General features: G+C 26.0%; 1 protein-coding gene across 2 annotated transcripts in view; it reads right to left on the reverse strand.

Annotated features, from left to right (window-relative positions):
- Positions 1-791: 791 nt before the first annotated feature.
- Positions 792-21,579, reverse strand: part of LOC113548677 (neuropeptide Y receptor type 2-like) — a 171,673-nt gene continuing 150,885 nt past the window's right edge. For both annotated transcript variants that reach the window (XM_026949683.1, XM_026949682.1), the window contains one exon: positions 792-1,013. The gene's annotated coding sequence lies outside the window, so the exon portion shown is untranslated. The remainder of the gene's footprint in view (positions 1,014-21,579) is intronic.

A 21,579-nucleotide genomic window follows, 5' to 3' on the forward strand; every position in this document is an offset into this window, starting at 1 on the left:
AAAAATGTTTGAAGTAAATTAAATTAATAAACAACTTTTTTTCACTATTAATCAAATATGTCTCCAGGTTGTATCATTTCTGAGAATATTTTAAAAATACACCGTTTTTCGTTGTCGAAAGACTCGCTGTAATAATTATGTAGTTCTTTACAGTGAAGAGTACACACAATTTGGTGAATTGAAAACAACATTTTATTTTATATATATAAAAAACAAGGTTACATTGCCGTGCTTGAAAAAAAAAAAGGCGGAGGATAATTATAAATTATATTAATCAACAATAGTTTGTACGACACAAAACATGTGGGCTCATTACATGAATTGCGTGGTACAAACATATTAGGTAACAAAAATTATTAAATATAAAACAAAAGTTCAATCACATTATACTAAAACAATGAATTTTTTGCTTAAAATTATTTTTAAATTTAAACACATAGTTAAAATTATTTAGTTAATAATTTTTTTCTCTTATTATACTATAGGCATTTAATATTATTGTAATATTATACATTATATTCGTACAAATACACTTGAACAATATAATTAGATCTTAACACTACAACTATGAATATTTTAAAAGCACATGATTATACTAAAGTTATTAACATTTTAATTTATTAAACACATTATTATGTAGGAAGAATAATAGTTATATTATATGTATTATATATATATATATATATATATATACATTACATATATACATATGTTTATAATATGTATACACAACAGTATTATATATTGACAGAAATAGGTAATTTTTTATTAGAAATATATTTCCATTTATACATAACACACGAACAGTTAATTGATTAAAACGCTATACTTATTACAATTAATATAATAATTAATAAGAATAATGAATAATAAATTTAGTATTAACATTTTAATTACATCTATATAATGTTTCTTAGGCAACTATTAGTCTTATATTTTTGGGCTAGGCGTAAAGTAGTTTGTGGCGGAAATTGCAATCGTATTGAACCTTCATTAGTGTCTTGATATATGTTCTGGAAAAAAAAATAACACAATAAACTTGAAAATAACTTTAGTGAGTACTAAGACTTTTTTCCATTTGGTTATAATTTTGTATCACGTTTATATTTTAAAAGTTCCACGTTCTTGTCTAAAAGACGTATTGATTGATATAACGAGATACTTTGAACTTTATTATTATGTACTTCAATAAAATATTAATTTAATAGGATTTCTGTAATAGATGTCGAATAAATTTAATTGTAAATTATATGAGTTTAATAATATACTTTATATATTTTACTTGTGGATTTTAAGATATAGTGTTAGGTTTGATAAGTGTTAAATCAATAAATTAAAAAGTCTATAAATTAACTTATAATTTAAAAAAATCTAATAATCAATTTACTTTTTTTTAAATTATATCAATTAGTACTATAAACTTCTGTTTACCAATAATAATTGAAAAAAATTTTAAATGAAAACTTGTTCATTTTATATATTATAAATTTAATATCATCAAACGCGAAACAAACGGAATGGTATATCGGTCATACACGTAAATTATTTATCAATAATATATTATGATTTGTTTAGACCTAAAGTTTTGTTGAATTAAACGTGCATTAATCGTATTATCGTTTCGTTCATTCAATTTTACTAATTTTTTTGTGAAAAGGCAAATTTTGTCTTTTTAAATAAAAATTAAAGATGATTTATGGATTCAAAATAAGTTGGACGTTTTTTCGAACCAATTAATCCATTCTTTACTGCAATAAAAACCGAATAATCGCTGGGAAGAGTGTACTTAAGACGCTCGGACAAGTATAATTTGATATTATTTATTATTTTTTTTTTTTTTAATGCGATTCTATTGTTTGTTCGGAAATCTTTCTAATTTTTTTATATTTATAGTGTTGGCCTGGAATGGATTTTCTTTGAATAATAGCCACTGTTGGAGTAGTTGGGTGCTATTGTTATGATGATGTGGTAGGAGGCAGGGGTGAAGTAAGCGTTGTTCATGGTTGGTCCCATAGCTCGCAGCTAATAGCAACGAGAACGTAATTTGTTACAACATTTGTGTTTATATTTTATTATCATTGTGGTGCAATCCTTTTGTTTGGATTGCGAGCCTAAGCACCCGCGAATAATACACACAGGATTATATTTTTTACTCGACACAAGCCGAAGGTCTGAATGTACGTTTCCACGCGTGAATAAACAAATTTTATTTGAAATAAAATATCACTTATACATAATATTATATTATTAACATTAAAATTTTAGACGTTGCAAATTTATATTGTCGTCCCCGTACGGTTTTATAACATAATAATGCAAATATACAACCGTTTGTACGTATTATAATAATATAATGATAATAATAAACAACTCTCAAGGGTCAATATAAATAAGATTCACCTTTTTTTTTATATATATAATTTAAAATCTAAATTTATACAACTGCGCTTTTATTTGGATAATTTATTGTTTTACATTAAATTACATTTTTTTTTATCTACGATACAACAACCACGTGTGTTACCAGTTACCAGATGCTATGTTAATGTACTACAATTTTTTTTATCATTTATACGGCATTAAACAAGTTTCTGAAATTAGTAATTAAAAATGTACCTAACATTAGTTTTATTCAATAACTTAGATAATTTTGATATAAAAAAAAAAAATTTTCTCTGATTCAATGAAAAATATAGGATCGTAATATTAGAGGTGGGTCAAAATATTCAAAGTTCAAAAAATAAAATTGAGTTTAGGTGTTCGATTTGAGTTTGAAATTTGAACCTATGGTTTTTAAAAAATCAAACCAAACCGAACTCAAAAACCAATTTAGAAATTATATTATTAATTTAAAACGTCAAACATCGCAAAAAAAAATATTATATTGGTGATTATTTTTATTTTACCTATGCCTATTTTGTTAACAAAAAATACACCCATCTTTTATGCTTAATTATTATTTTTAACACACTGGAGACCAAAAATTTGTATTTTCTTTTTTCGTTTAGAATGAGCGCCATTTTTAACGCAGTAAGGTACCTTATACAATTATACTTAGAAATATATCTAAAACGAACCGTGTTCCGAATGTTGTACCAAAAATCGTAGTATATATCGATATTTAATTATAACATACATTTTACCTACTGAAAATATCGTAATACCAATAAATGTACAATATATACACCATCATTTTTCCTATTATTTCATTTTCGAGTATAGAACTTTAATGAACATGTTGTTTTTACTATTTCCTTATCTACACTTATTTATAACGAATACGACAATATAATATTTTGGACAACTTTTGTTTGTACATTGTAATAGTTGTTTAAAATAGGCATATATAACTATTTTGGTATTTATGTCATAATATTTATGTTTAGATTTTATTTTAAATCTATATTCGGAGAATGGACGAAGAAAGAATTAAGTAGATCGAATTATTCAATAGCAAGTTGTTAACTAAAAGAAATTCGTAGAAAATGGCCCATAAATAAAATTATTTTGGTTTTGTATTATTTACAAAATCAACGTTGCTATAATTTGCTGGAAAATATTAAAATTATAGTCGATATTAATCATTTTTCACGATAAATCGTTAATAACGTTGGTTCGGTTGGTCGTTAGTTGTTATCCTACACGGCTATAGAACAATACGATACTTATTACTTGATGAATGTTAACATTTGTTCAAGCAAGTTGTCAAAAAAAAAATAATTAATATTAATTTAAAATAACCAATGTAATTATAAAAATATTTTACTGAGAAATCTTTCAACAAAAGTTTCTATTATAATGTCTAAAATATTACAAATTAATCTAGTACCTAAAATTTACCTAATTAGCCCGGTACAAAATCATTTCGATATTAAACGAAATGTTTGCTATGGGTTCGGTTCGAGTTCGTTCGAGGACATATTCTCGAGTTCGCCCCATCTCTAATAATTATAATATATAGTATGTTTTTGGTGGTCATTTTCATTGCATAAATCAATACCGATCATTTGATATTACTGCATACAGATGCATTTGTTATTGTGTTTGGTTGCTATGACAACTGTTGTAATGGTCAGCAAGAAAATTGTATCGACTCAAAAACATAATATATGTGTTTAAAAATGGAAAATATTACGAATAAAAAATATAAGTTATCACTAAATGAACAAAAAAAAAAAAAAAAATTGAGTTAATGTACGGGACTCGTGTTTCTATAACAAAACGATCGTCTGATCGGCGGTAAAAGTTTGTATATAATATATTGTACTACTATATCGTATTATTATTATGTTCTGTGCTCGTCGTCCGAATTGTACAGGTACCCGATACACAGATTTCACGACAATCGATATTATGCAAAATACTAGGTTGTATACGGAAAACAACAGAGTAATATGTAAACATAAAGTATACGGGTTACTGTAATCCCGTAGATTTTGCTATAACTGAACGATATCGGTCACTTTTGGACCCCTGGGCTTTGTTCGTTATAGCCATAGGTCTTGCAGGCGACGACACGCTATAACGACGACCGCGACGATTGCAAAGTTTGCTTCCCCGCCGGGTTTTTCGGTTAAATCGATTTCAACTCCCAATTATATCATAATACATCATCTATATGTATACATATCTAATGCTGTTTGTTAGTCTCACTAAAACTCGAGAACGGCTGTACCGATTTAGCTAATTTTGGTCTTAAATTGTTTGTGGAAGTCCAGAGAAGGTTTAAAAGGTGAGAGAATATGAAAATGTTCGAAACTAATTTTTTAATGTTAAATTTAAATTTACATGCTTATTTGCATGGTGTATTTCCAGCTACCTGTAACTTGACCTTTTTTCTTTTGTGTGTGTTTTGTCGTCAGCAGCGTGTAGGTATGAATTGATCCGAGAAGTAAAACTCGACAATCTATCTATATAATACCTTCTATCTCCATAACATAATCTTGTATATAGAAATCATGTGTCACAATATTTACTCGGGATGAACCCCGAAACTATAAATAATTATAAACTAAAATTACTCAATACAACTAATAATATATTAATTATGTTATGAATTTTCTTGATTTTTTTTTTTTTAACGAATTAAGGTTTCTATCGCAATAGCATTTGTCTAAATTAAAAAACCTCTGAGTTATCTAGTAAAATAAACGTGTATTATTAACGTGTTAATTGTATAAATCGTATACCTATAAATATACGAGTACATATACACATAGGCGTAAATTGGGGGGGACTTATGGGAGCTTAGCCACTGCATATTTTAAAGTTTTTCAAGAAACTTAAGGTTATTTATTAGAAAAAAATTATAAAATGTAAAACGTAATTCCTTATCAGAATATATGATAGTTATATGTGTACATGTGTTATGTTTGCTAACATTTAAGCTTCATGTATGAATTTTGTATTGTAAATTTAAAATACAATTAAAATGATTGAGGTATACGTTAATATTTAATAACGACAGCGATACAAAGTTATGTATTATGCATTTATACACCGTTAAGTAAATAATTTTGAAGTTTTTAAATACCTACATCTTAATATCTTATAATATAATAAATGATACAATAAAATTGTTCTATGTTTATAATTTAATCCCCCCCCTTCTAACAAGGCAATTTTACACCCATGCATATACATATACACGTTCTCGATGCATTCCGAAAGTACTGAACCGATTTTGTTGAAATTATGATCAATGTGTGTAATTTTATCTCCGTCGTAAGATACTAGATAGGATAGTTTTTATCCCGTTTAATGACCTCAATATATTACCTCTTTATCATGTTTAGGGCTGTGCGATTATTTAATGGATTATTCGAATGATATATTATTTTTAACAAATGATACATTATCGGTTAATCGATTGAAAAAATGCAACTCTATATAGGCGGGACAGTTATAGGCAACCAAACTTAACGCTGGTGCATTTTGTACGGGCGACGAAGTGCACGGGCACAGCTAGTATTATATATATTATTTCTGTAAACCGAACATAGTCGTATAACCTTACCGGTATAACGCCGGTGTAATAATACCGTTTCGTTCGTAGTGCGCAAACCGTCGGATGAGTAGGGACCGCGAGAGACATTTATGTACAGAACGCAATATTTAATATATTATTATATTTTATTTGTTTTATAATATACAAGATATTATATGAACACGCGGCAAACAAATATCAATTTTCGACTCGCGCGGAGGGTGTAACGACGAGGTATATTATAGTGATTTTATTAAGACGTGTGCGACTCGAGAATCGCTTTTTATTGTCGAACGCATGTCTATAATATATATGCATACAAGTATAAAATAGTGACGCCAACGTCGTCGCCGCCAACGCCCCGAGTTTTAGCATCCGGTACACCGATGCTGCTGTCTGTGTTTTCCCTTATTTTGTAATGCGTGTCGCGTTTCTTCTTTAGTTTATCGAATACGATTTTTGTTTGCTTTGTTTTTTATTATATTACGGAAAATTCAGTAGTTATTAAAATAAAGTAAAAAGCATTTACGTGTATAAGTATCACGTTTATTTACGAATATGAGTTTAAAAACAAGAAAAAGTATTAACAATTTTATTATTGCACGTTCGACTATCATATGGATGCACAAGAAAACAAATATAATAAGAAAATAACGTAGCACAATTATATTTTCCTACAATCCATAAACAATTATGTGTAAATATTACAATACATTATACGATTTATTAAAAAGTTAATTTCAGTATTTTTTTTTTTTTGTTTCAATGCTCACATTATATTTTACTTATCCTTAAACTTGACTTAAAATAATTATTAAAATACTCAGTAAATATTTTAAGTAATTATATAGAAGTTTTAATAGATACTAATGACGCCATTATTTTTTTTTCTATAGTTTTTGCTCTTAATTGTATTTCAAATTCAAATGATAGATCGTTTATTATACTATAAGCATCATAATATATACAATAGTGTTATAGTCAAGAAAATTATTATTAATGAAAGTAATAAAATATATAAATAAATAGGAGTAACCATTGTCTAATAAATTACTAATTTAACGTTTGATATATAGGTAAATGAATCATTTTTAAAGAATATTTGTTTTTGAAATAATAACATAAATGTGATATAACGAGGAATATCCAAATTTTAAAAAAAATAACACCAAATTAGTAGTATAAATGCAGTTGTATTATATTTAAATAATATATATAATGAATCATTTTATTTAATAATTTGTTTTTAATTATAATGATCATTCAAATTAAGCATCAATGTACGTTATTTAGAACATACTATTAGGATGATTGTATAATCAGAAATTTACTATCATTAAACATTCATATAATTAAAAAAAATTAAGAATCGAATTTACTTTTGAAGCATATTTAACAGCAATAATTGAACTTTTTTATATAATTTATCCTACAGAGAACTTTCATTTACAGCTGCGTCGTTGTCGTCATATGAAGTTTATTACTTTAAAATAATTAAAATACTTAATATTATACTTCAAAATTAAACTCGAGAATTATTATAGGCATATAATAATAATCTCTTACAGGATATGTGTCATTGTATTTTTAAAGTTTAATACAAATTAAAAGTCAATATATTATCTACCTAACTAGAAATTTTTGAATTTTTCATTAGGTTTTAATTTTTTACGACTGTTATAGAAATAGTTTTTTAAAATATACAAAATAAATAAAATAAAAGCATGTACATAGTTAAAAGTGATAATTTTATTTTATTATAACTTGACATAATATTTATATAAAATGTAAGAAACAATTTAGATTTAAATTATATTAATTAATATTTGTTAGCAATGTTAGCATAATACTTATATCTATAGGCTATAACATATTTTTCTGACCAGATAATTGAATTATTGTTTGCATAAAATATATTCTTTTGTTATTTCAAAACGATTATATAGGACCTATTTATATATTATTATAATATTTAAAAACTGTGAGTAGTTATTATTATGAAACACTTTATTGTACATATTATTATTATACCCACAATACAAGTACTATATTTCAATAATTTTTGCAGTGTTGCATTTTAATTTAACAATAAAGAATCATTATAACAGTGTTTATTTCCAATTTAATTAAAATTATAAGTACAGAGTATAGATTTAAATAATATCAATCGATGCGTTTTAAGTATTGTATATATTTTATGAATGTATAATTTATTTCATAGATTTAACTCAGTGTACACGGCGTTTTACTAATTGTATTTGTAACTTTCAATCGTTAATTATAATTTTTAAAATTTAAAATGTCATATCATAGCTTATTTTATATTTAATATATTTGTGTTGTTCAACATTTATTCTAATAGATTACTGGAATAAAGTATTGCAATTGAGAAAATGCTTATAGGCATTTTTTTGTTTTAAAATTATCTTTATAGCGTGACAATATTGATGTCGTAGTAGTTCGGTTTAGTAATACCATAATACTGTGATAGATATTAATATTAAACAATACCTACTCACTTATGCTATTAAGTTGCCTACACAAAGCGCCAGCTTAGAAAATTAACAAAACCCATATGGGTTTTATTTTTTTAATAATTTACTCAGAGTTCTTTTATAATATTATAATATTTTTGGTAATGACACAAAAAATAGGAGTATGTTGTTTGATATTTTGTTTTGTAGTACAATTTATAAGGTATTATAATAATTAGTCAGCCTGTCTTTGAAGTGTTTTAGCAAGGTAAAAGCATACGATAGGAATTTTTATTTACACCTACCATTGTTTACTATAGCAGAACTGTTATTTCCTTTCTCAAACAAATGTGTCTTTCATGTTTTGGATGTTCTTTAAAGTATACGTATATATTATGTAGCCGTTGTTAATGGAGAAAATTGTATTTCGGAAGGTTTGCGTGTCGGGTCGAAAAATCGATATAAGTATACATGCATTAAATTTTCGCGGAGATGTGAGCTTTTCCGTGTTTCTCCAATATTTTTTCTTTTTGAACACGAGAAATCAAACGAGGTTATCTCACATCCTCCCTAGATTCTCCGCAGTAACTGTCAAAATAAACACAGACTTCAATGTAAAATTAATTAATAAGTCTTCAAGTGCGACTTGTATGTGAATCCTAGTACCTATACAAGAGTTTCAATAGCCTGTAGCTTATTTCAAATAAAAACAGAGGCCACAGGCCAGAGTGTCTTGACCATAAAACAATGTCTGACGTATGTATTTTCGAGTAAAAGCGTACGTGCGACCGTATGTGTATGCATACGTTGTTCCAGCAGTATTTTCTCAATCGTGACTTGTGTTTAAATTATTGAAAAAAATCTTTACCGATTCAACTTCGAATTCACCCAACCCACAGAGGACGTAATGTATGACATATATTGACTATTTTTATGACAATATTGTAAAATATCGTTTTTTGTCAAGCGAAATTTTAAAAACGGTGTAATGTAGTAATGTGTACACATTGTATTTGAATTGCAGAATAATAATAACAATACATTTTGATTACCAAACAAAAATAAAATACATAACATTGAAGATGCTTATTCTGATTTTTAGTATAGTTGTGTACCTTTTTAAAGAAATAAAAAAAATAATGTAACTGTGTATTGAACTTATGAAATCATTATTTTCGGCTATTGTTTATTTTAATATTATCGCATATACATTCAACATTTTAGCAGTATACATAAACGCTATTGATTGTAAATTTTTCGTACTAAAAGAAAATACACGCAATCTATCATGCTTCAAGAATTATTCTTTTTTTTTGGTTTTTGAACCAGCACTTCTGTTAATATATTTTGTTTAACTACTCAATACATTATTTATATATTTTATTTAGTAAACTATATAATATTGAATTGCATATGATATTGATATATTGAATACTATATACACGCATCAATAAATAGCAGTCAGCAGTCCCTCGCAGTGTTTACTTATAACATTAATCATATACATTTATTAAAAAAAAAAAAAAAAAAAAATGAAATTTCACGAGTCAGTTTTATTTATTGGTGAATCTCAAACGGTTTAAATGTATTGTCGTTTTAGTTTAAAAATATATCATACTAAATATTACAAAAAAATGATGAACTATTCCAAAGTAATAGGTTCTCAGAAAGTGGAATGAAAGTAGTTATTTTTCATAGAACTTTTTGATTTATAATTTACACACGAGACCTCCGGAAAGAAAAATGACAACACTCATAACGAAATACTTTATGATGTATGATATTTAGTTATTATCATTATTTATTTATTCAATATTATGACAATTTTATTTTGTTAATTAATATTTAACAAGCAAATCAATACGGTATGAGTACACGTCCTTATAAAGTAAGTAGCTATATCAGTTAGAAAAACGTTTTGAAAAAGCATGTAATTTGTTTATATTTTAATGCAGTGTGAAATGAACCATAAATAGAAATAGTATTGGTACGTATTTCTGAACAAATTATATATCACGATATGTTGTTATGGAAAGCCATTAATTTAATTACATAAATTAAATATCAGTTATATCAAACGTTCGTTTAGTACTATTGCTATGTATGATTTTAACGCAAACATATTCGACCACGTTTTAGGAAATTTTGTGAGAAATAGTTGATTAGATTATAATAGTATTATTTTTCTAATACATAATAGATAATTGATAAACGTATGGATAAATAAATAAATTTTGTTCATAATTTACGAAAAATTACATTTCTTTGAGTATCTATTATGAAAATAGATTTTTTACGGGTAGGAAAATTGCTTTCAAGAAAAATAATTGATATTATTATTATCTTTTAAATGCCTAAAAGTTTGTTTTAATAATTATAAAACTATATTGCACCGTCGGAAACATAATACTATAATGTAATTGGATTTGGAAAAAAGACAACATGTTAATCGCTGTAAAATGGAAATACACAAATAAATTAATATACAATGATCAATAATTAATGTACCTAATGGGTTATGTTTATATGATTAATATGAATATTACTGTCACAGTGTCACGTATGGGTGTGAACTATTTATTAAATATAATTTTCATGTGTTTTATATGTTAAACAGCATATTATTATTCTCGCAGAAAATTAATTATATATTTTTGAATTAAGTTGATAGATTTGTTTTATAGTTGCTGATTTATTAATTTTAACGATTTGATTTAATATAGGTTTGGGAATAGAGTGCATATACATACTATATATAAATACAAAATATATTCGTGTAAATGCGATTATTGTAGGCTTTATGCGATCGGAGTCTTCACATTTTACTAATGTAATTAGATATGCATACTATTTTTTGTACATTGATTAGTTCAGTTTGTAAGTTTGATTCTGTTTAATGAAACTATGACAAGTCAATAAACAGGAGGAGTTCTAATTTACATTATGACTTTATGATTAGTTTCTATTTCTGTTACCTTTAGTTAACTCTTTTTAGTTCAAATATACAAGTTAATTGTAAAATGAATTCATTAAAAGTAATATTTTTAATAATTTATTATAATTTATTTATGCATTTTTAAATACCATTTTTAATTTGGTTATTATATAACTGTTATTCATATTATTGTGGTTATTATATGTATATATTTTTTATGTTACTTATAATAATTATTTCAGCTACTATTTGTGTATTAATTATTATAATATAATGTATTTTAGTGTTTTAATGTTTTATTAATAAGTTAATATTATCACTACTCAGATGAATAGAAAAAATTTAATTAATAAAGTAGAAATCGTTTTTTCAAATAAATGCAATTTGCCACGAAAACATTTTGAATAGTATACAATAATAATTATACAAATAATATATTGTAGTCTCATAATTCATATAATATACGTGTAGTGCTGTTAGTAAGTTTTTTTTCACCTAAACATATTTGTAGGATATTTCAGGGGTCATCGGCGTAATCCGCAAAAATATTAAAACATTGTAAACTTGTTTTACAGTTGGCTGACCGAACTTAACCCTAGTATATATAATAATATAATTCATTGAATCAGAAACCATAAATATGGTCTAAAGATATCGATAGTTTACTAACTTTACCGTTGATCACGCATAGCACAACAGGTAAAATAACTAAACACGCAATTAAATATTACATAAATCATAAATCGATATATTAATTAATTAATTTTTTTTTTTTTCACTATATTAACTTACTTTTTTGTGATCATATATTTTATTTTTTCAAAAATCTTGTTTATTTATTTTAAAGCTGTTAATTTTGTCAAACTATTAAATAAAGTTATTTTGAAAAAATTTCATGTTTTTTATTTTTGTTGTTGTTCGAAAATATGAGCATTCTTTGAAGATAAATTTGCTTTATAACATAGATAGTTCAACAGGAATAGTATTTTATTTATTACTATTTATACGTGTAAACAGTAATAATGTAAAAAACTTGAAAAACTATAAATATAATTACGGTATATTTTCATTAATTTTAAAATACTTATTACTTAGTACCGCTTGCAATTAAATTTATCAGTTAATTAAGTTAAATTAAGTTGAGTACATTTCTAGTATAAATATTTATTTACCGTTAGTGAGGTATTGTTTCGTTTTTATTAAAAGATCGCTTTTGTTTAAATTAATTATTTAAAACAGAAAAAAAATATGAATACCACTTTCAGATTAATTCTTTTCGAGCCATTGCTTTGTCTCGTTGGATGTTTATTTTTATTAAAATTTAGTCTTTAACAACTCTTTTTTTTAAAATTATTAAAATTTATCATACTCATTGTTTATTATTGTTATTAGATTACATTTGTAGTGATTAAAAGTCTGTTATTAAGCCTTTAATTACTATCTACAATTTATATTTCATATTACATGTGTGTAGTATAAGCTTTTGAAAACATTATAGATTAAAGGATTTTGAATAATTTAATAAAAATGGTATTTTTAAAGTTAATAGTATTAATCATGAAATAGTGTATTAGTTTGAGTAAAAATATAAAATGCAAGTCCAAAATGAGTTGGAGTGTTTAAATTGGTGTATATCTCTAATTAAATTTGTTATCGTTAGTTAATACATAGTAAAAAATCTTTATTATTAAGGTCATCGAGTAAGACTTTGATATTATGTATTCATATTTAATTCTTTTGAACTTATAGAAGATTATCTTATTCTTAAATTATTTATTTATTTTTATTTATTAAGAACTATACAAGGGCCAAAGTCTAACGATACAAGAGCACATTTTATGGATATATTAAAAATTTTGCTTATTCCTTCTACGTTGTACAACATCTTCTCCATTTTTTTGTTCAATTTTCTTTATCTATAACTACTTATTCAACGCTTCTTTATCCTGTTTCATTAGTTTAGCCAATGATAATACTACTTGTGAGTTTTAATTGCACTTTTTTTTCTTTATCTCTATAAAATGCTAATTGGCAATTATTTAATCATATTTTATTTTTTATAACTGAAATGCTATAATTTTTATAATTTTAAATCTTTTAATCTAATTCTTATTATAATTATAAATTATAACTATGATTATCAATTTGTTCATTATATTTTTCTTTTATTTTTGAACCTTGACCTGTTTTGTATGAAAAAAATAGAATAACAAATAATAATATTATTTATTATAGATGTAAACTAACAAATCGTTTCTCTTCTCTCCCTGATCGAAGTGAAATATCATACAATTATATTTATTAGAACCATTTTAGTATTGTTAACTTTTATATTATAGTGATTTGATAACTATTAAAATTATAGTTCATAGCATCATTTTTGTTAGTGTGTTTTTTACGATATTTCAATTTTCAAGTTAAGAATAATTCAAATGTTTTATTTTAAAAATGCTCATTTGTTATATCTCAAAAAATATTTAAAATTTTATAAAAAAAAACATCATACAAACATAGATTATGTCCTCAACTTTGAGTTGGATTAATGGTCAATTCATTCTAATATATAGGTAATATAGTAAGATTGATTCTGTTAAATAAAATTTCGCTATGTTGGGCGGGGCGTGGGTCAGAAAGAAAGTAAGTAGATTTGAAATCCTTTAAAAATAATTAATTAAAACTAAAAATCAATACTACACTCGCATAAAGTACTTAAGAGGTTAGGTCGATAAGAAAAAGGAATAGAAAATGGAACAGAGATGTTTTTCTGAAGATGAGAGATATCGAAATTAATTTGAGAAAGTAGTGTGGGGAATTTTTAATTTCTGGTAATAACTTATTACTAAATCATTTAGATCGTACTATTTCACATAAATGTTTAGTGCAGTAATAGTTATTATGTCATGTCTTCGTTTATTACTGGTTTTTTCAATGATTTTATAATTTATGGCAATACTAATACATAAGAAAAGTGTAATATACATAGGAACATGTTAATTATTCATGAAAATTATGTAAGAAAAAAATAAAAAAAAAACAACAAAATGGAAAAAAAAAACAAAATTATGTGATAAAAATCAAAAATAATAAGTATACTTCATTAAATACAAAACAATTCAAAACATATTTGTAATATATTATAAGAATTATCTTTTTATCACACTCCATTAAAAAGTAGCATGACTGAAAAATATAAGCTCTACTAATAAGTTTTGGTATTGTATTATAAATGTATGACTGTTATAGTGTATTTACGATGCATTATTTGCATATAAAGACTTTCAAGTAACAAAATTACGTTTACTACGTTTTCAATTTGTATAACGACTAAATATAACAATACTGTATAAAATGTAAATCATAAATAGGTAAAAGCAAAAATTAATTTAAATGTAACGATTATAATAATATACATATAAGTTTAAAATCCTCAAGAAAAATATTTTTGAATAGTAACAAAATAATAATAGAATCGTTGTTATTTATTGAAATATTGAATTCATGCAAATTTGAACTTAGAATGTCTATAATAACAAAATCATGTTAATTTATTGCTAAGATTTTTTAATTAAAGTATGAAAGTATGGAATACTTATAAAAAAATCTTGCATCAAATTATTTATCTTAAGCACTCTCGACCACTAAACAGTTTGAATTTAGAATGCTTATAAAAAATTGTGATTAATATCTTTTATATTTTTAATAGCTTTATAATAAATTAATAATTACTAATAATGAGTTATAACAAAATAACTAAAAAATCAAAAAATAAAATGTCTATACACAATTCAAAACATCTCACCACATTATCATGCCTAAAAAAATATATTAGGTACTTGAAATACCTACACATATTTAGTTTATAACATACAACGTTTCAAGCACCTACAGCTTATTATTATTATTATTTTTTTTTTTGAGTTACGCCAACACACATAATTAGTATTTTTTTATTTTGATCAAAAACTGGTCTTACATTTTTTTTCCCCGATTATCTTGAAAAATATTAGACATATTTTCTGTCCTTTTAAATGTATAAACTATAGGTTATTACTTATTATTTCTATCAGAAACCATATATAAAGTTTAAAATCAAAATATTTTGTCACCTTAAGGCCGTGTTAACTTTCACAAGAAAAAAATACACACATAATCTTAAAATCAACATTCATTGCTCTGTTCAAAATCTTAAAATACTCTTATTAATAATTTTAATATTAAAAATCTGAATTTATAATGAATAAATACAAAGAAGTAATTTTTGTTAAAAGGTTATAAATTACTACTTGATTTCTTCGAAAAAAATCACTATACTGTACTACATGAAATACCACGAATACATTCTAATTTATTTATCAAAGACTCACTGCAGTCTATAGTCTTTCACGAAAAATAATAAAACAACGAATTTATATGATATAGCTACTATGAACCTCTAAATTATTTCTTAAGTTAGATAAGTGGAAACATAAAAAAAAAAAAATTATCAATTCAATCATTGGTGAATACGTGAATCATAAGTTGATAATCGTTAAAGTCTAATTTATAGCTACATATATTCATTAACGGATTAAACTACGTTCCATCCTTAATCTAGAGAAACTTTTAACGAAATGTTTAGGTATGTCGATGTTAAAAGACTCTGGAGAAGAATAGATGAGAGAAGAAATTATTCTGAACATTGAACAGTATTTAGAAATTACTTGTTAATTTTATTTCCTACCCGTAACTGTATTATATCAAACAATATATCACAGTTTAGTTTATAATTTGTATGGACTCTAGTAACTAATCAGAGTAAACAAAATTAGTTATAGACGTTTACTTTTCAATGAAATCATTAATGATAAACTGCATAGAAGTTTTGCTTTGATCTATGTTAGGTCAACTTCTCATTAGCAGAAGTTAATCACATTTTAACAATTCGTTATCTAAGTTTATATAAATATAATACCGTATGACAATAGTGTATACTTAAAGAATCTTTGAAAGTAGTACTTAAATGGATGATTATATTTTAGTTTTTGAATAAGTCGTGTTTTTGTAAAAAGTCGATAACTTTGAAATGTACTGACTGAAACCAAACATAACCAGCGATATTATAATTGATTGTAACATTCAATTGAAAGACGTAATGAATAAATCTAGTGTAATACGTGCAATAATATTTTCACTGTGTGAATTTATTAGAATATATATTGATTAATTATATCAAAGATAATAATATTACATTTAATAAAATTATGTGTTTTAGTAGGTATTCGTAGTTAATGCATTTGAGTAATTGTGCGTGTTTTGAAGAACATGCAAACAAAAATATTATTTGTATAAAACAATATAATGTGCATTAGAGTCTTACGGTTAGACGATAATGCTTTGTGTGTATATGTTTACTAACAGTTAAAAATTATTTGCATTTCATAATTTTAATTGAGTATGTATTATAACAAAACAATAGTTGAGTATGTGATTATCACTATGAAATGAATAAATTATTACAGTTGGTATCGCATCGTTATTATTTTTATTTACTAAATTGTATTAATTATTTCTGTTCTCTGATAACAATATTAATTCATGAAACGCTGTCTTGTTTATCAAAATAAATAATGTACAAGTGTTCTAACATTTATTTATTTATGTTTTTTTTTTTTTGTTATTTGATTGCCATTGACTGTTAGTATGATTACTTAAATATTTTTAATTATTTTGAGTGGCACCAATTAATGTCAAACGCTAAAAACAAATACTCGGTATACAAATATTCAATACGACGCTTTATAATATTATAATATGTCAATAGAATGACATCTGAACAATGTTTTCGAAACTTTTGCTAGACGAATAACATATTATACAAACGTGTGAACTCTCTCGCACGTCGTGCATAATAATATATTATAAAACACGGAGAATATCGTAACTGTGACATATATATGCAGAGTATAGAATTTAAACGATGTACTAAAACCTTTTTTTTTTTATTTTTTATTAGGTACATCACGACGAAGAATACATTTATGAGGAGTTGTCGGGGTGGAAGGTGGGAGGAGCAATATTAAGAGAGTCGCTTGTTATTACCCGCTTTGTACAAGACGACGTACGTTTTTATATCGACAGATTTCGAATCGCATAACGATATATAATATTCGTCCGTACTCCGCTGTAAATACATTTTAGCGACGGCAACGACACCCACTTAGTTATTATGCTGTTGGCCAACGGTTTAAACAACTAATATCCGATAAATGTGATGTACTGCGTGAACCGCTTGTTAAACAAATAATGCGTTTAATGTTCAATTGATAATACACGTAACGTATCGCAGCGCAGTAATAATCGACTGCGATGGATTTAAATTTCTCGGTCGCGTTAAAAGTTTAATAATAACAATTAAATCGGTCTATGACCGATGAGCTATACGTTGGTACACGACGCACGTACTATTGGATAGATAAACGAAATAGTCAGCTGTTCGGGACGCGATCGTATAATATTATTACGAAATAACAATTGTGGCGGCTGTGGCGCATAAACCCACATCTATTATTATAAACGGCAGTCGCGTTTTTTTTCTTCTTACATCGAAATGAAAATATGTCTGCAAGTTCGAATGCACACTCGTCGTATTTTCACGTCCTCTTCGGCGGCACCGACCTGGCGGAAAGATTATATAGCTTTTGTTCGCCACTGAGATAGCCTAATTAAGTGGTAAAGCGAACCACCGAGTCATTTGTTTCGTTTGAACACGGGGCGGCTTACGTCGGCGGAGACAGGTAACAGGTATTCGGTTCACCGCGGTTGCCGAGCCGAGTGCTATACGATTTAACACTGTAGTAGTCGTCTAATGGTGTAGGCGCACTAGCGGTTACTCGTCGCACCGCACTGCTATTATATTATTCTTACACACACACGCACACACACACACACAATTTATATATCTACGCATTAAAACGTATACGGGGCGATTGTTTTATAATGGACCATGCAAAATCTTAGAAGGCACGAGTGATCTCGAGTTTTTCTTCCTATCGCATTGGTTCTGACAATGGATAGGAAACCATTGTTACAGTATGTAGGTATGTTATTGATTAACATCGAAAATGAAAATAGTGGAAAATCTGCTCGTGTTTTCCGGCGTATTGGCTGGTTCACGATAACATTGAAGCTCCCTGTATACTCGTAAACCGTTACAAATACTTTGGTTGGTTAGGAGCCGTTTTATTTTAACACGATATTATAACTGCTTGAATTAATGAACTATATATTATATTAAAATATCAGAATAATGCGCTTCAAACTATCATTGCCCAAAACCTTGCACACATCGGTCGTCACAAGGTAATACATGTGAATTCAATAGATTTGTGATATTATTTTGTGTGTGACGTGTACGTCAGAAAATTGATTGATCGAATTACATTATTAGATTATATTTTATGACGTTAGGATTATGTATGTTAACATTGTTAACTTAGCGGACCAACATAAATGCACTCTTGATTGTGTGATTTTTAATCGCTGTTCATCCCACGTGAGTTTTGCTGGTCGTATGCACACTGTAATATTCTATTATGCTATGGAAATGCTATTATAATAATGTTTTCATCACATTGCGTCTATTGTCATAATTATCTGTACACAATTAATTAACTAGTAACCGTCAAAATACACTTTGTTTATCCATATTAAACGCGTCTAATCGACAACTATGACTATAGATTTTTTTTTTTTTCAAATACGTAATTCTGAGAGAAATTTTTAATTTAATACAATTTAATAGCAACGGTTCTATCGTTAAATATGAATCGAGCAAATATTGATATTTTATAATATATTATATTTTGTTGTGTGATGTATAAAACTAATTTCCTGTCTTCGACGTTGTTGTAAAAATGTTATTCTTTGTTATAATTCTATTCACTTTGAATATACAAATATGTTATCATTTTATCAAAAAGGGTGTTTTTAGGTTAATCGATTATCATTTTGTTAGTCATTAAATAATATAGGCTTTTAATTTTTTTTTTAGTGACAAAGCAATTTTTCGTATGAAAGATTTGGAATGATATTCATTGTTGATTTATTTTACAAAGGAAAACAATAGACGGAAATGTTTGTATATTAATATTATTATATTATTATAACGTGCTTTTTTAATTTTGCTTTTCTAAAATACGGTATGGTAAAATAGTGGAACGAATAGTACAACGTGTTTACGTGTCAGACACGGAAGTACAGAATAAAATAAATTATATTTTAATTTCAAATTAAAAAAATTTCATTACTTTCTAGGTGTCTGCATTATTATTTTATTTTATGAAATAGGCGTCCGTCTACTTATATAAAATCAAAAATAATTATATCCGTTTAGGTACATGCGCTAATACATTATAAAATATTCACAAACTATTGGAATTGTCAATATGTATTATATTCTAAAAATAATTAACGAAGTAAATAGCCTAAAATAGTGGGTTCAATAAAAAAAATACCTGATCGGAACAATCATAAATTAATAATTATTAGGTACTAGTGCGATTTAACATTAAAAGGTTAGATCAATAATACATAATAATAATATCGTGATTATATTATATTATATTATTAAGAATTTTTAACAAGTTAAATTTACTAATATATCATATTAGCGTTTGTTTGAATATAGTCATTATCAATAATATTATATAATATTAAGAATACCATATTATTATATAAATTGTAAATAACAATATAATTAAGTACTTTAATGATCGTAGTAATGTATGACCACCATTATATTATTTATCGCGGATCGGATACATTATTATCATAATATGTATTGATTGCCATTAAAATTGCGATGGAATACCATTACAGTGTCATATTGAGATGTTGAGATTTAAAATACAGAAATGGCATACCGGAATACGATTTGATCAAACTAATTGATTTACTAATAATATAGTCGATAAGAATGCATATAGTTGTACCTTTCTTTAATGCAAATACCGTGTACGTTTCATTTAGCAGGAAAATAATTTCCAAAAGGTATATTTATTATTTATCTGTTCTTTCATTCGATCGAGTATAAAAGTAGTCCCTGTGGTCGCCTTTTGTGCCAAAAGCTCGCGTGATGCTATAATAGTGTGATAGTATGTATAATATTGTTCGAGATTTATGCATATCTTCACACGTTGCTCGCGTACCGATTTTTTTATTACAGCGACGGGTAATAGCCCGAAGGAATAATGTGTGGCGAATTTGTATGTAATGGTTATATTATAACGATAATAGTAACAGTATGGTAGTGTTTTTTTTTTGATTTTTTTAGCTTGGATATTATTCTGGATTTTCCATCGCACCTGCAAACAACGGATATTAAAATATCCATGCATAATATATGTACGATGGGTACGTGTTATCAAACTTATGATTACAGGAGATTTGATTTTTGATTGTGTCGTCTGATAAGTTCCGAGTATACTAAAAATAAGGTTATTTTCCACGATAATAATATTAAGCCATAAGAAAATCAAACATTTGCATTTGGAACGAAATGAATTTTCGCATCATGAATCTTAAATATTATTACAGCCGATTAATATTATGTTTAAGCATATGATATTATATTTTGAAAACTTTATTATCTTTAAACATTGAGATTTATCGTTTGTTACACACCTATACACTGATGTAGTGAAATTGCCTATACACCACGCCGCCGGTTATTGTATAAATAATAAAAAGAATAAAAACTATTGTTTTCTAAACGTAAAAACTTACGTTATACTTTGATTGCATATACGTGTATGTTGGACTCTAAAAAGTATGTATGTAATACAATAAAACAGTATGTGTATTTAAATATATGAATATGAAAAAAAATCATGGTTACAAATAAAAAAAAAAAAAAATGCTAAACGTAGTTATATTAAATTGTATTAATTAATGACTATAATGATTTACTTGAGCCGTAAATTAAATAACTTAACGTGTAGTATCACCAATTTTTTCTTTTTTAGAAAACGCACGGTTCAATTTTGAATTATTTAAACATTAAGTTTCCACGGTCATAGGATGGAGGGGAGGGGGGACACCGCTAAAATATGGTTCACCGGGTAACCATCGACGCGTGTAGTTAAACACAGCCATAGTTCCGGGTAAAACTATCTAGCTATCAAAGGGTCTGGTGATGCAAGTCGATC

Source organism: Rhopalosiphum maidis, chromosome 4 (genome assembly GCF_003676215.2).
Source record: "Rhopalosiphum maidis isolate BTI-1 chromosome 4, ASM367621v3, whole genome shotgun sequence".
Lineage (NCBI taxonomy): Eukaryota > Metazoa > Arthropoda > Insecta > Hemiptera > Aphididae > Rhopalosiphum > Rhopalosiphum maidis.